This window comes from Lissotriton helveticus, chromosome 6, assembly GCF_964261635.1.
Source record: "Lissotriton helveticus chromosome 6, aLisHel1.1, whole genome shotgun sequence".
Lineage (NCBI taxonomy): Eukaryota > Metazoa > Chordata > Amphibia > Caudata > Salamandridae > Lissotriton > Lissotriton helveticus.
Window position 1 is genome coordinate 289664654 of NC_136067.1, and position 14067 is coordinate 289678720.

Genomic DNA, 14067 nt, shown 5'->3' on the forward strand with positions numbered 1-14067 from the left:
TTGAATAAATGGTCTGAGAATACAACTCACAAACGTTACATATAGGTTAGGCTATTAATAACAAATATAACAATATTAATAAACTTAAACAGACATTAGCCATTTTCAGTTAATGGTACATTGTCTACTTACATCACACAGACCAGGGATTGGTGCGGTCAATACTCTAAGGTGATAGATGATATTCTGAAATAGATCTGGACAGGACAAAAATGCATAACGTCATTCCCCTGTTGCCTTATTCCCATTTTTAAGAATAAAGGTGAATCAATTGAGCAGGCAAAACGATGTCGATGCAAACAACAAGTGAAATGCAATATTTAAACCATTCACACTGATCCGGGATGGCCACAAATGTGATCTAGCTGATCGATATTTAATTCATTTAAAGGAAAGAAGACAAATAGCGGTTGATGAAGATTACATATTGTACCTGATAGATATACGTAGTATGCGATCCTAGATAGGGTATACTTTCTTTCAGAAATTCGTAATAAAATCAGGAGGAAAGGATGAATCTGTAATGAAGTTGAGATAGGTCCATAATATTCTCTATGCCATTTGTCGTGCTCTCCCATTAGGTACATACAAGGTGGAATATAATTGATTTACCTAAAGAGCGACGATTTAAAAAAGAAGGTTTCATCTGTCGTGGTGCCAGAAACGGTAATCACGGCACGTGATTGATGTATAGATGATAAGGACTTGATTTGCCTGAGGGTAAATATCGTCAAATTACTTATACGCTATATTCTACGGTTCTTCACATAATATCAGGAAGATTCAAAATACATGAAACTAGGAGTTTATTTATAAGGATAAAAAGGTGTGGATGACTACCGCTCAGCTGTGTCATCTCCATTCCATACCACCAGAAAAATACGCAAATCGGACTCTCTCTCAGTCGTGCCCTGGGGTAGGAAAGTTCCCAATTTAAAGTAGGACTCCATCTTAACCAGACATATATTTTACACAATGCCACATCTGCTGTTCACATAGATGCTACAATTAAAAATATATATATTTCTAAAGGAACAATGGCTCCGACTTTGACATTTTTCTGCGTCTCTCATTCCATCAACAACAGCCACAAAATAAATATCATATGCACAACAGCGACCAATGAAATTCCCACAAAAACATCCCCAACATCCCCTAGCAGCCCCCAAGCACACCATCCAGTCTCTCAACATTAAAGTATTAGTTAGAGTCTTAATACCAGTCCAAAAAAGGGCATGTGACAATGACATAGTCTATGAGAAAGTGAGTAATCTTAGTAAAATGTTTTCTTAGGGGGCGTGGCTGTTTGAACACTGGAGAGGTTGCATTCTCTGGGGCTCTGTGGAGGATTCACGAATCTTGGGTGCGGCAGGCACTGTGGATGGAGTTACTGCCAATAAGATAGCGCCGTGGTTGGAGTGCTCGATTGCGCCTGTTGATGGGACAGAGATAGCAGATCAAGGCCCCTTTAGCACTGCTTGCTGGTGGCGCGATACAGCCTGTCTTGTAGTGCAAGGTTCAGAGGAGAGAGTTGGTTCTATTAGAGGAGGTTGGTCCCTAACAATGTGCAGAGTGAGTGGCCTGCTGTGTTTTGAATGTAGGTGTTTCGCTGAAGCAGAGGTGGCCCTTATAGTGGCCATGGAATCACTTGGCCTGGGTCCAGGGCCTGTAAGGCTATATCATCTTACTGCATAGGGAACTAAGCGGTGGTGCAATGGCTGCAACAGGATAGCGGGATTGTTTGTCCATGCATCTGGAAAGTGGAGTTGGTGTTGCTACTACCCAAGTGAACCGTACACTGTTTCTGGAATCTGTGCCGCTAAGTTGCAGCACCCTGCTATGTAGAAAGTCCATAAGGATCAGTCCTGGGGCCCATGAGGCTCCGCAGCTAAGACTGGCAAAGGACCCCCCACCGCGTCCAGAATTCTAGATTTTTTTCTAATGGTTCCATTGTCAAAATGTAAGAGACGGCACCGCAAGCAAAGAAGATAACGGGTCAGTGGTCTCCAGTATGGGGCAATATTTCTCAGTTTTCTGTTAAAATCTAAATTTGGAAGGATTTAAGGAAGAGTTCTGCGCTGGCCCCGAGGGTCTGTAAGCTACTGTATGTGTAAGAGTGTTATTTAATTTAAAAAAATAGTGCATAAAGTGTTCTATGAAAATAGTGATTTAAAACAGTTTTTCTGATGATTGCCTATGCAATTCATATGATATTTATTCCCATCATGTATTCTTTTTCTTAAAATTGTTATCTCCATTTTAAACAGTGTATTTTGCTCATAAAATGCCCACCATACATTTTACTTTTCTTCCCTACAATCAGTGCTATTGATCCTTGAGGACTCCTCAGCACACAAACATGACTCCATCACTAGCTGCTCCCTCTGTCGATCTTGGTGACACTCTGTCACTATTTTCTGCTTTGCATACCGTACTCTAAAACACATATGTATATTCTGATCTTCAAGTTAAAGTTGACAATAGTTAATTGTGCATTGCTGAACTTTTTAGATTCAGATCATCGTTTCCACTCTCTCGAGCCTAGATATTCACCTTTGCTCCTGATCAAAGAGTTAGACTCCTAAGCAAATACATTCTCATTAACTTGACTGAATCTTTATTTGATTTTGCCTTTTAGAGGCCTTACTTGCTGATCCCTCTTTCTTGAATTCTCTCACGAAATTTCTGATTTTCTCTTAGCTTAGCATATTAGGGAATCTTCCCTTCATGGGAAACTGAATGTACTTAATTTTACTCTATGACAACTCTCATCCTTTTGATTTGTATTTGCTAATTCTGAATTGATTTGATTTAAACAATGGAGATATTCATGTACCTGACCGTTTATCTTGATAACCTCAAATGATTTGAGTTTATAACTTTGTTAATCTGCTAATAAACCTCCATTGTTTGCAAATCTACTATTAGCTGTCATTTTTGTGGGGCCTAAAGTGCTTCACTGTTATTGCAGAATTATTGATTTGTTATTGATAAATCTTAGTCTGGGAATAAAGGTCCATCCGCTCGAGTGCAGATTGTTCTTGAGTTTGCACCAACGTTATGGTTCAAATCCCACCCAGCGACAACAATCTAACCTGAGCCTAGGCACATGAAGAGTTACTTTTGACCTTCCAGTTCATTCCACCGCCAAGCTTACACATAGTTTCCAAATCTCTTATCCAGATGAATCCTTTTCCCCTTGGCTCATTTATGAGCCCTTTGTGAGGTCCTATCTGCACCTAAATAACAGCCAGCTATCTCATGAATGTACCTCTTTGTTATTTCATTAAGGGAGTACAATGCAAAACTTAAAAATGTATATGCAACAGCATGTCAATCCATTATACGTAACAATCTTCTATTACCATTTACACAACATTGTCACCAAACTCTATTTGACATTCTCAAATCTTTTTCATTGAGCTCCAAATAGTCAAACAGCATCTTAGAGGTGGGGCCTGAGAAAGAACATTATGAGAGAAAGAATCAAATATAAAAATGGCAGATGATATAAAAAGGTTTACATAAAAATATATACAACATGTATACAGAAATAGCAAAATATATTTTTAGATTGAGAAGACATGTTTATAGGTTATCCTGTCGAATTTCGAATGTATGTTGAAATTAGAATGATAACTATAATGTGGGATTTCTGCAAGAACAGATTTTGAAGGGTGTTTCCAAATGAATTGATTCAGGAATTGAATTGTAATTGTTTTTAGGCATCGTGATGCATTTCATCTGACCATAACAGTTGAAATGCAGAAACAGAAAAATAGGAAGAAAGTTGTGGAAGGAAAGAAACAGGTCACGAGAATGATGGTAATTACACTCTGACAAGTTCGTAGCTTAAAAGTGACTAGCATGAAAGAATTACACTTTTTAAAACAATAACATGAGCTCAGACCTTTTTGTGGTATAAAAGTGTAATGGCGTGGCATACTAGGTCTTTCCTGGGGATATTTGAAGGGCAGGACGAAAATCTTCCTCTCAACAATCACCTTCCACTTTCTAGTGCAAACACTTGTCTTCTTCGAAAGAAATATGGCATTGCACTTCTCACCACCCTCCCTGAGTCCATGGCACTGGAACTCCGGCATCCATTGGAGCGCCTCGCCACTCTGCCATTTTGAATGATGTTTTCGAAAAAAAGGATTTTTTTGCTGGGGTGGGAGCGGCACACTGCATCACTAAAGACACATAAGAACCAGTATGCTCCAAAAGGGCCTTGCCATGTAACCAAATAACCTTGAGTGGGTATGAGGCTGTCTCCCTTCCACCCACCACCCTTCTTTGTGCTCCTCAAATCTTTAGGTACTGGTGTCACTTTGACAACTCCCTGACCTGACTCAGTATGGAAAAGATTCTAGTAAGAGGGATAGGTCCTGGATATGCAACTACCTGTAAATGAAAAAGATCAGAGCACCAAGAGAACCTTCTTCAATGGGTGACCACAGTCGGTGCTGCAGGACAGTGGTAGAATGTCAAGCATGCCTCTCACTCACATCGTATTCCATGTGTCTATTAAACTAAACCCTACTTGAAGCCATTACTGGAGAACTCTTTTTAATGTTACATTGCAGTTTGTGCAAGATAAACAAATTCAACTAGTGATCCTAAGAATGTTTAATGTGTCACCTCAATGGGTCAATGCAAGGGAACTTAAATAGAGAAGTGCACAGAGCTAACAGGAGTTACTAACTATGGACTGTGCTTAGCCTATGTCAGACAATGTAAACAGTTAAATTCTCAGAAAACCATCAAAGACTCAGGAGGCAAGTTGGCCTCTGCTGCAAACCAGGCGGACAGAGCAAAAGGTTGTATGACAACAGAGATACTGAATTATAAAAAAGAGCCTTTTATTCTTTAAAGAAACCAGGCTAAAGTTGTTTCAATTAAATTAGTCATGAAAGTGAGCCTTACTGAGTCGGAGAGCCTTATTCGAATCTGTTGTCGCAGTTGCCGAACTGGGGGTCTGACGAACTACTAAAATGGTCGACGCACGTGGGCACACATGCGCGATGGCAGGCCAGAGAGTTCAAAGCGCAGCCCCCCGAGCGTTAACGCTTCGCGTTCCAGTTGCTGGAGTATGTGGCTTACATGTAGTCTATTAAAACTATAATACACTTATTTTCTCTATTTGTGTTCTGCACTGGACCAACAAAGTCTATTGCAACTAAGTCCCAAACCATTTCTGGACATTGCATAGGTGATAACTGTGGTTTCATTGTTCTTAAACTTTTATCTGAATCTGCACACTCTCTACATTCTCTCACAACTCTTTCCACTTCAATATCTACTCCTGGCCACCAATATGAACCTTTCACTCTTTTCTTTGTTAAAACAATACCAAAATGTCCTTCATGACACAAATCTATTATCCTTTTCCTCAATCCTCTTAGTTGTATCATTTTTCCTCATCTGTACACACATCCTGATTCTACACTCCATTCACTCCTTACTTCCCAAAAAACTTCTTTACTCAGCCACATCAGGTTTTGTTTCTCCCCATCCTTCCAAGACCTTTCTTTTTATTTTTTCCATCAATTCATCTTTTCCATATTCTAAGATCCATTCTTTCTTTTCAATAGACTTCACATCTTCTTCCTCAACTACAGCAATTTGGTAATCATCCCACATATTCTTTGGTACTTCTTTGATTGGTAAAGGCATTCTACTTAAACAATCTGCAATTTTATTCTGAACACCAGGCACATATTTGATACTTTAGTTGTAATCTTGCAATCTCATTGAACGCCTTGCTATTCTTGATGATGCTCTCACCATACCACTCATAGTTAATATTTCACCAATGGCTTATGATCAGTTCTTACATCAAATTCATTTCCCCATAAAAACGCTCTGAAATGTTCCATTCCCCACACACATCCAAGGGTTTCTCTTTCAATTACAGAGTACAGTTCTTCAGTTGGTGTCAAACTTCTAGAAGCAAAACCAATAATCACTTCCTTGTCTCCACCTTCATTCTGTGTCAAAACGGCACCCAAACCTTATCCGCTAGCATCCACAGTTAATATTCTCCTTAAATCTGGATCAAATCCCTTAATAGGTGTTGCATTGCAAATCTCTCTCTTCAAAGTCTCAAAATTCTCCTTACATTTACTATTCCAGTCAAATTTACTCCTTTCTTTGAGTAATTGTCTTAAATCATATGACTTTTCTGCAAAAAACTTTACGAATTTGGAGCAATACTCCGCCATAACTAAAAATGAACGTAATTCATCTTTGTTCTTTGGTTCCGTCACTTCACTCACAGCTTCCAATAGTTCTTTTTTTGGAGATATACCATCTATTCCAATATTGTGACCTAAATAAGCCACCTTTTGTTTAGCAAACTTAAATTTTCCATATTCAGCTGTTAACCCTTTTCTCTCAAAACATTGAACACTTCTTTTAATCTCTGATCATGTATTTTCCTGTTTTCTCCCATTATCAAAATATCGTCTTGAAAATACAAGATACCATGAATGTCTTTCAAAATGTCACTCATTATCCTCTGAAATACTGCTGCCGCAGAAGCTAGGCCGAATGGCATCCTGATATATTGGAAACATCCAAAAGGTGTTATAAAAGATGTTATCTTCCTGCTTTCCTTATGCACTTGAATCTGATGGTATGCAGACGATAAATCAACTGTGGAGAACCACTTCATACCTTTTGTCTTAGCCAATAGTTCAATAATCTTTGGTAAAGGATATTTATCCACTTGAATCTGCTTGTTCACACCCCTTAAATCCACACACAACCTAATCTTACCATTCGATTTCCTTGCTACAACAATCGGAGAAATCCACTCAGACGATTCAACCTTTTCAATTATTCCAGATGTTTCTAATCTTACTAATTCCTTTTCCAAATCACTCCTTACAGCAAAAGGAACATTTCTCACTTTATAATTTACAGCAACAGCATTTCGCTTGAATTGAATTTTATGTTTGAACCCTTTCAGCATACCAACTTTCCCTGAGAAAACATCCCCAAAATCTTCTCTTATTTTCTTTCCTAAATCATCAGCGTCACTCAACACAATAACTTGTTCCTTTCCATTGGGATTTAATATTATATCTAAACGTGCCTGATCTCTCCATCCCAACACACTTGGTCCATATTCAGCAACATACATTCTTCCTTCTGCTATTCTTCCTTTGAATTCAAACGTTACATCTCTACACCCCACCATAGGAATGCTCTCGCCAGTGAAATTCCTAGGATTTATATCACTTACTTTAAGCTCTTCACCAATTTCTTTTACATATTTTTCTTTCCACATATCCAAATTTACAATAGTATAGGGCAACCCTGAGTCAGCCACTAACATCACTTTCACTCCTGCCACAACAATTGCACACTTCGGTTTAGTTCTTCCATTACTCTTTACATCCAAAATGAAGTCTCTTATCATAGAAATCTCATCATCATCAGAATTTTCTTCTTGGCTTCCTTTCTCTTCCTTTTCCCTTGTCATGTATTTTATCCTTGTAGTTTTGTCTTTCCTATAGCAAACTTGTGCATAATGTCCAATTAATCCACACTCAGTACATTTCTGATCCCTTGCTCTACAAGCTCTACTGTTAGCTAAATGAGTGTAGCTTCCACACCTGTAACATGCTAAATTAGTTTGACTTTCTCTTCTGTACTCATTTTTTGTTGGATAATTAATTTTCCTTTCTGTCTTTGTATCTTTGAACTTGTTCTTTTTCTCCGAACTTACACTGCTTGTTTATAATGTTTTCCTTACAACACACACTTCATCTTTTTGCTTTTCTTTTTCTTCATCAAGAGCTGCTTTTGCACACCTCACAGATACTTCTGCTTTTCTCACTACAGCAAGTACCTAGTTCAATGTTCCATCACCCATAGTCCACAACCTCTCTTGCACCCTTTTATTATTTGTCAACATTATGATTTGGTCTCTTATTAATTCTTCCTCTATTTGACCGGATCTGCATTTCTCCGCCACCTTCTTCAAAGCACTTAAATAATCATCCATCTTTTCATTTTGTTCTTGCTTCCTTCTGAAAAAATTGTAACTATCAATGGCTACACATACTGTTGGTGCATAATACCTCTCTAAGTCATCTAACGCATTTTCATAAACGTCTGTTTCATCTTCACTTCTTTCTTTCTTTTGCATTTGTTGATAATGTCTAATTCCTTCTGGTCCTAATGAGTGTAATAATATTCCTTTCTTTATTTCTGGCGTCATCTATTCGGTTTTTATAGTGAACATATAGTTTATAAAATATACTTTAAATTCTTGCCATTTTATTTTTGGCTCTCCAGGTTCTGCCAAAAATGGTATTGGTGGTGTCAAAGTAAAGGTTTGTGCTGCACACATTCTTCTACCTTTGTTTAAGTTCCATCTATTTATCCTTTTTTTTTTTATTATAATTCCTTTAATTTCTTGCCAAAAGTTCTTTTTTTTAAATTTATGTTGCTTGTTTTCCTTGTTAAAATAGCCCCAATATAAAGTAAAAAAATAAATTCTTCTTCTTCTTTTTTTTTATTGTTCACAATCCTTTTCTCATGAACAGCACAGTAAATACATTCTTCCTTCTTTTCCTTTGTAAATTCTTATAAAAATCACACTCACCATGCCTCACGATGTCACCCTTTTCATTACTTCACTCTTCGATGTCCTTCTCTTCACGCGTTTGTTGTAAATCACAAACGCTGTATATTTCCGATTTCTGATGTCTTTTTTAAATTGCCCAATCCAAAATGGCCCGTACGTGATGCTTCACGTCCGATTCTGCGTGGTGCCGCTTCTCGCACTCACGCCGTGATGTCTCAATACCCCTACCATACAAATTGTATTAACATAACATACGCGAAACTTCAGCTTCTCGCGCTGGCCTCCAGTGACGTTCCCAGTGCGCGCTGCTCCTCTCCCGGCTTCCCACGCGCACAACGTCTTATCTCTCCTCGCGCATCTTCACTCGTAAGTATTCTCATTTATTATTGAATATTTTCGTTATCAACGCTCACTCCTCACTCAGTTAGCCATCCTCTCGGCTCACCTCAGTTTGCTTTTGCGGTTAAACTTCACTACTCACGTAAATCACTGACTGTGATTCTTCCGCTTCTGTAGGCTCTCGCAGAGTTGCCCATCCTCCGTCGCCAGTTTGTAAAGTATACTCATACTAGTGGAGTATATTAAATATCCTTTAATGGCAACTCTGCATGGATCATCATATTAACACAGCCATCTCCAGGCTCCTTCATCAACCGTCCTCCCCCGAATCCCACTCTGTACATTCTCCTTCTACCCAGTGATGTCTCATGCATTCCAAACATGGAATGCTTCAACACCACACCTACCTAAGTTCCGGGCCTTCTCAGCACTTACGGGAGCGTCGGGATTCTCAACCGCGTTCTGCTTCATAGGGGTGTTGTTCTTCTACGTGGATCCTCTCTCTCGGTGTTCCTGTTCGGTGTGCCTTCTCCGCCTGCTGATTCCCGTCCTCTCCGATTACCCGCTGCCCTGAAAGAAAATTAAAATAAAACAAAAGTCTGCATTAATGGCATATGACGGTAACAGCGCTTTTCTCTGCCATTTATTTAAATTTTCCTTGTCCCATGCATATACTTATCTGATCCTGTGTTCCTGACACTGTGGGCATCCGTTCCTTCTTTCTGGAATTTAATTACCTGTACAAATAAGATAAAGAACATTACATATAGTACCTGAATTATAAGGTTATTTTGTATTTGGTCATTAGGAAACTTTAATTTTGTGAATCATATTACACACACAGAAGTCTTGTAACAAAGGTGGGTTCTAGCCTAGGACCTTTTATTTCATTTCAATCCATTTAATTAAATTTCCCTCTAACTGGTAGTTCCTTATTTTCCCCTGCAGACCCAGACACATGCCTGACCACCCTAGCTATTTGAATAATTAGAAGAAGGGAAATCTTAAGGTATGGACATACACATTAGAGAAAACATAGATATATCACTATTACATATTTACCAGTTTTCTGTTCTTCTCTTATGTCTACAGTTTTTTGTGCCTTGTCCTTACCTGGTCCTGTTGCAGCCTGGGGTTCGACATGAGACCCTTATCTCTCCTTGTTTTGTTTCCCTTCTGCCCCAGGTTGCCATTGTCACTTTGACCTTTGTTGGGTGCAATAGGTGATTTGTTGAAGTTGTGGATCTTTCTTCATGTCCATGACGATCCTTCGGAAACATAGTTGAGACTTGACATCTGTGCATTTTGCAGAATAACTTGAATGAAATTATGATAAAGGCTGAACTGGGCAACCAGGTTCGAGTCTTTGCATCAGCTCCTCTGTGATTCTGAGAAATCACTTTATCTCCCTATGCCTAAAAACAAAATATAATATTTGTGCATTGTAACAGGTACACATATAAAGCGCTGTGTATCTATATATATATATCGCGTTAAACTCCAAACAGCTTGCCAGGTGTAGAAGGAGAAACGGACACTTCGATGAGCTTCAGTTGCAGGTTATAATTTATTTGATTTTTTGAAGTGAATTGCATGTGCAGATCAAGAAAGACGTGTTTCGGCGACCCCAGTCACCTTGTTCACTAAAACGCTTGTGTAGTGCACCCAACAGAAATTTAAACACCCAAAACGTCATGTGTTAGGTTGTCACCTGACCTATGATAAACATAGTGGACAGACTTGAAAGTCCTACTAGTCACTCACTGAGCACTGGCAATGTTCATCTATAATATGGTGCGAGGTTTATGCAGACTGAGCATTTTTAAAAGTTTGGGACATTTAGGAACATTTTATATCTATACAAATACATGCTTTCAGAAACCTCCATTATGCGTACATTTTTATAAATAAAAATATGGTCAATACGATTGTAACATGGGTTATCAATAAATAGACATTTCCCCAAACTGTAGCAAAGCCTGCCATAAATCAAAATATTTCCACTGCATATTGATTGATAGTCACATATGGCTAGGCCATACATTGCTTTTTTGAAATGACCGCAATATAAACATTGCCCTACTTAAGGTAGACAACCAGAAAAGTGAATAAAGTGCAAGTGCTGAATTATAAAACAAATACCTAATGTTTCACATCTCCCGTCCGGGAATTGTAAATGTGAACTAAAGATGTTGGGCAGGGAGAAAGCACAGCCTTAATAAATCTATGTGTAGTCACATAAGAGCTACATACAATTATTTCAATTTTCTACCTAAATGAATGACTGCAAATCATCGCTGTCTGAATCAACACAAGCACAGAATATTAAAGGGGGAGCTCCCTTGATAATAAAATTTACAGCTGTAGACTACGCATAAAGAACTGATTATTGGATCACTAATGACATGATGCACCACGTTATTGAACACAAATCCCACTTGTACATGATCATGCTAATGTTTTGGATTATTCAGTCTGTGCAAATGTGCCAATAAATAGTATAAAACCATTCATTCATAAAATTATATAAATAAGCAGTAAAACACACATAAACTGATCACATTGCAAAAGACCTAAAAATATTTAAAACATTTTGTTTAAAAGCATGATTTGTGAAGATAAAATTCATATTCAACTAAAGTGCATGTCAGTTAAGAGCTCCGAGCTACCTATTACAGAAGTTAAAGATAGTAGTGCAAATCTTCGCATAAATTGAGCCCTCTAGGATGCTTGGTGTCGAGCTCAATAATATACTTAGTTTCCAACTGTCTAAGGCTCTTTTGCCTATTGCCACCACTCTTGTTTTGTGGGACGGTGTCCATGACATAGTATTGCAGAACATTCAGATTGTTATAATGTTCTACTTTTATATGTCTGGCAACAGGGTAAGTTGGATCTGAATTTACGGTAGCCCTAAGGTGTTGCAGAATACGAGCATGAACCTGTAGTTTTGTGCTCCCAACGTATTGTAATCCGCACACACATTTAAGCACATAAACGGTGTGATCTGTACGACAGGTATAATGGCCATTTAGTTTAATAGGGACATCTGTAAAGGCTGTAGTGTATGTGCTTGTATTCACCCCAAATGTACATGCGCAGCATGTACTATATTTAAAAAAATCTTTTTGGGGGGAAAGCCAATTGCCTTTATTGTAAATTTCAGGACTTGTCTTGACTAGATCACTGCGCATTGAATGCGCTTTTCTGACGGTAAATTTGGGTTTGCTTGGAAGTACACCTTGGAGAACAACATCTGTGAGAATAATCGGCCATTTAGTATTAATGATTTTTTGTATGGTGTGAGACTGCCTACTATATGTAGATTTGAATCTACATGGGTCTGTATTAGATGTTTCTTCTTCAGCCCCCACTATGGCTATTGCTGTGGATCTATTTTTGGGACCCTTCGGAGTTGTTATGAATTGTTCTGATCTATTTTTGTTGTTTGCTTTTTTCATTGCCAGATCTAGTTTATGTGGATCATTGCCCCGTTCAATCAATCTAAGTTTAGCAATTCCTTGGGCCTCTATCAATGGTTTCTCCAAGCTGCAAGCTGTACGAATTCTTAGGAATTCACCATACGGTAGGCTAGCAGGGGATGGAAGCCAGAGGCGTGCAATAATGTATTGCAGGCCGTGGGCTTCCTATATAAACAAGTCTCAATTGCCTCTTCATTAACCGTAACAGTGATATCCACACAAGGTATATATAAAATATATATGTATTTATTTCTAACACAACCCCTCTGGACTCTTTATGAGGTCAGAGATCGAGATACATCATAAGTTACTCATTATGCATACTATAAGTTGCACAAATACAATTCTGCCCTAGGGACCTCACAAACCATAAACTAAGTAAGTGGTTTAAGGACCACTTCAGGAATAGTGAATAGGCCTAGAGACTAGGGAATCGCTGGGGCTACACTGGACAACCAAGGGATTGGAAGTAGGAGGCCCACGGGAGACGCGTGCAGTGTCTAAACACAGTCGCGAGTTACCATAGAGTAATAATGGGAACGTAAAAGTTACAAAGTAGTTGATTAAGGACACTTCCGGATGGACTACGGTAAAACCCTTTTAAACTAGGACACTTAGAGAGTCAACACCCACGGGAGCACCGGAGTACTCGAGTTACCTCACCCAGGGAAGCCGGGTGCATAGGTGTCTTTTCGTGTTGGGTTTCGTCGCTGTTTCCTATGGAGAGCTGCAAAGAAGTGCTGCAGGCGACCAGGAGAAAAGTGTCCGGGTGGATCCAAGGGTGGATCGAAGATGCGAAGTACCTGAAAGCAGAGGGGACAGAGTCTGGGTCACTAGCCAGCGACCAGGAAGGGACCAGGAAGGAACCAGGCGATGTCGTGTTTCAGGTGAAGAAGGTGAAGTTTGTCTCTGCAGCCACAAGGACCAGGAGGTGTCGACGATGACCAAGAGCTGGATTAGAGCTGTTCCACAATTAATCTAGTTGACTGCGGTATCGGTATCCGGATTAGACCCAACAAGCCTTGGCAAATGCAATCCACGCAGGAAGGGAAGATGGGCTTCAGTTCAGACCAGCAAGGCCTGGGGAGCTTCTCCTTTGCAGGGAAGCTGGAGCAAGCCTGGAGCAACCAGGAAAGTGGTGTAGTTTTAAAAGGAAGTCTTTGGAGGGCTAACTAGCCAATGGGCTAGCAACCGGGAAGATGTGTCGAGCTGAAATGCAAGAGCAGTCCCCATGCGGCACTCGTGGAGTGTGGCGGGCTGAGCTTCAGTGCAAATGGTGCTCGGGTCTGGGGATTCTCAAACCCCACTGCACAACTGCGAGGGTGCCTCGGTAGTTGCACTGTTAGCAAAGTGCAGGTAGTCCAGGGTGTCCGGTCCCACGTCTCTCGTTTCCGCCACGGGTCTCAGCTTTGCTGTGGATGTGGATTGGAGTCGGGGAAGTCTGGAAGTTCAGTTTCTGAGTCGCTGAGTCTTCGGGTTCCGGCAGGAGCATCGACAAAGCAAACCGGCAAGTTACTGGTGGTGCCTGTTTGCACAGGGTGGTCACTCCTTGACCACAAGGGAGATGTATTCAGTCTTCTAGTCGGTATAGAACGTCGAAGGTCCAAGAGTTTTGTTTCAGAGTTTCAGTCCAGGATAATCTAATGT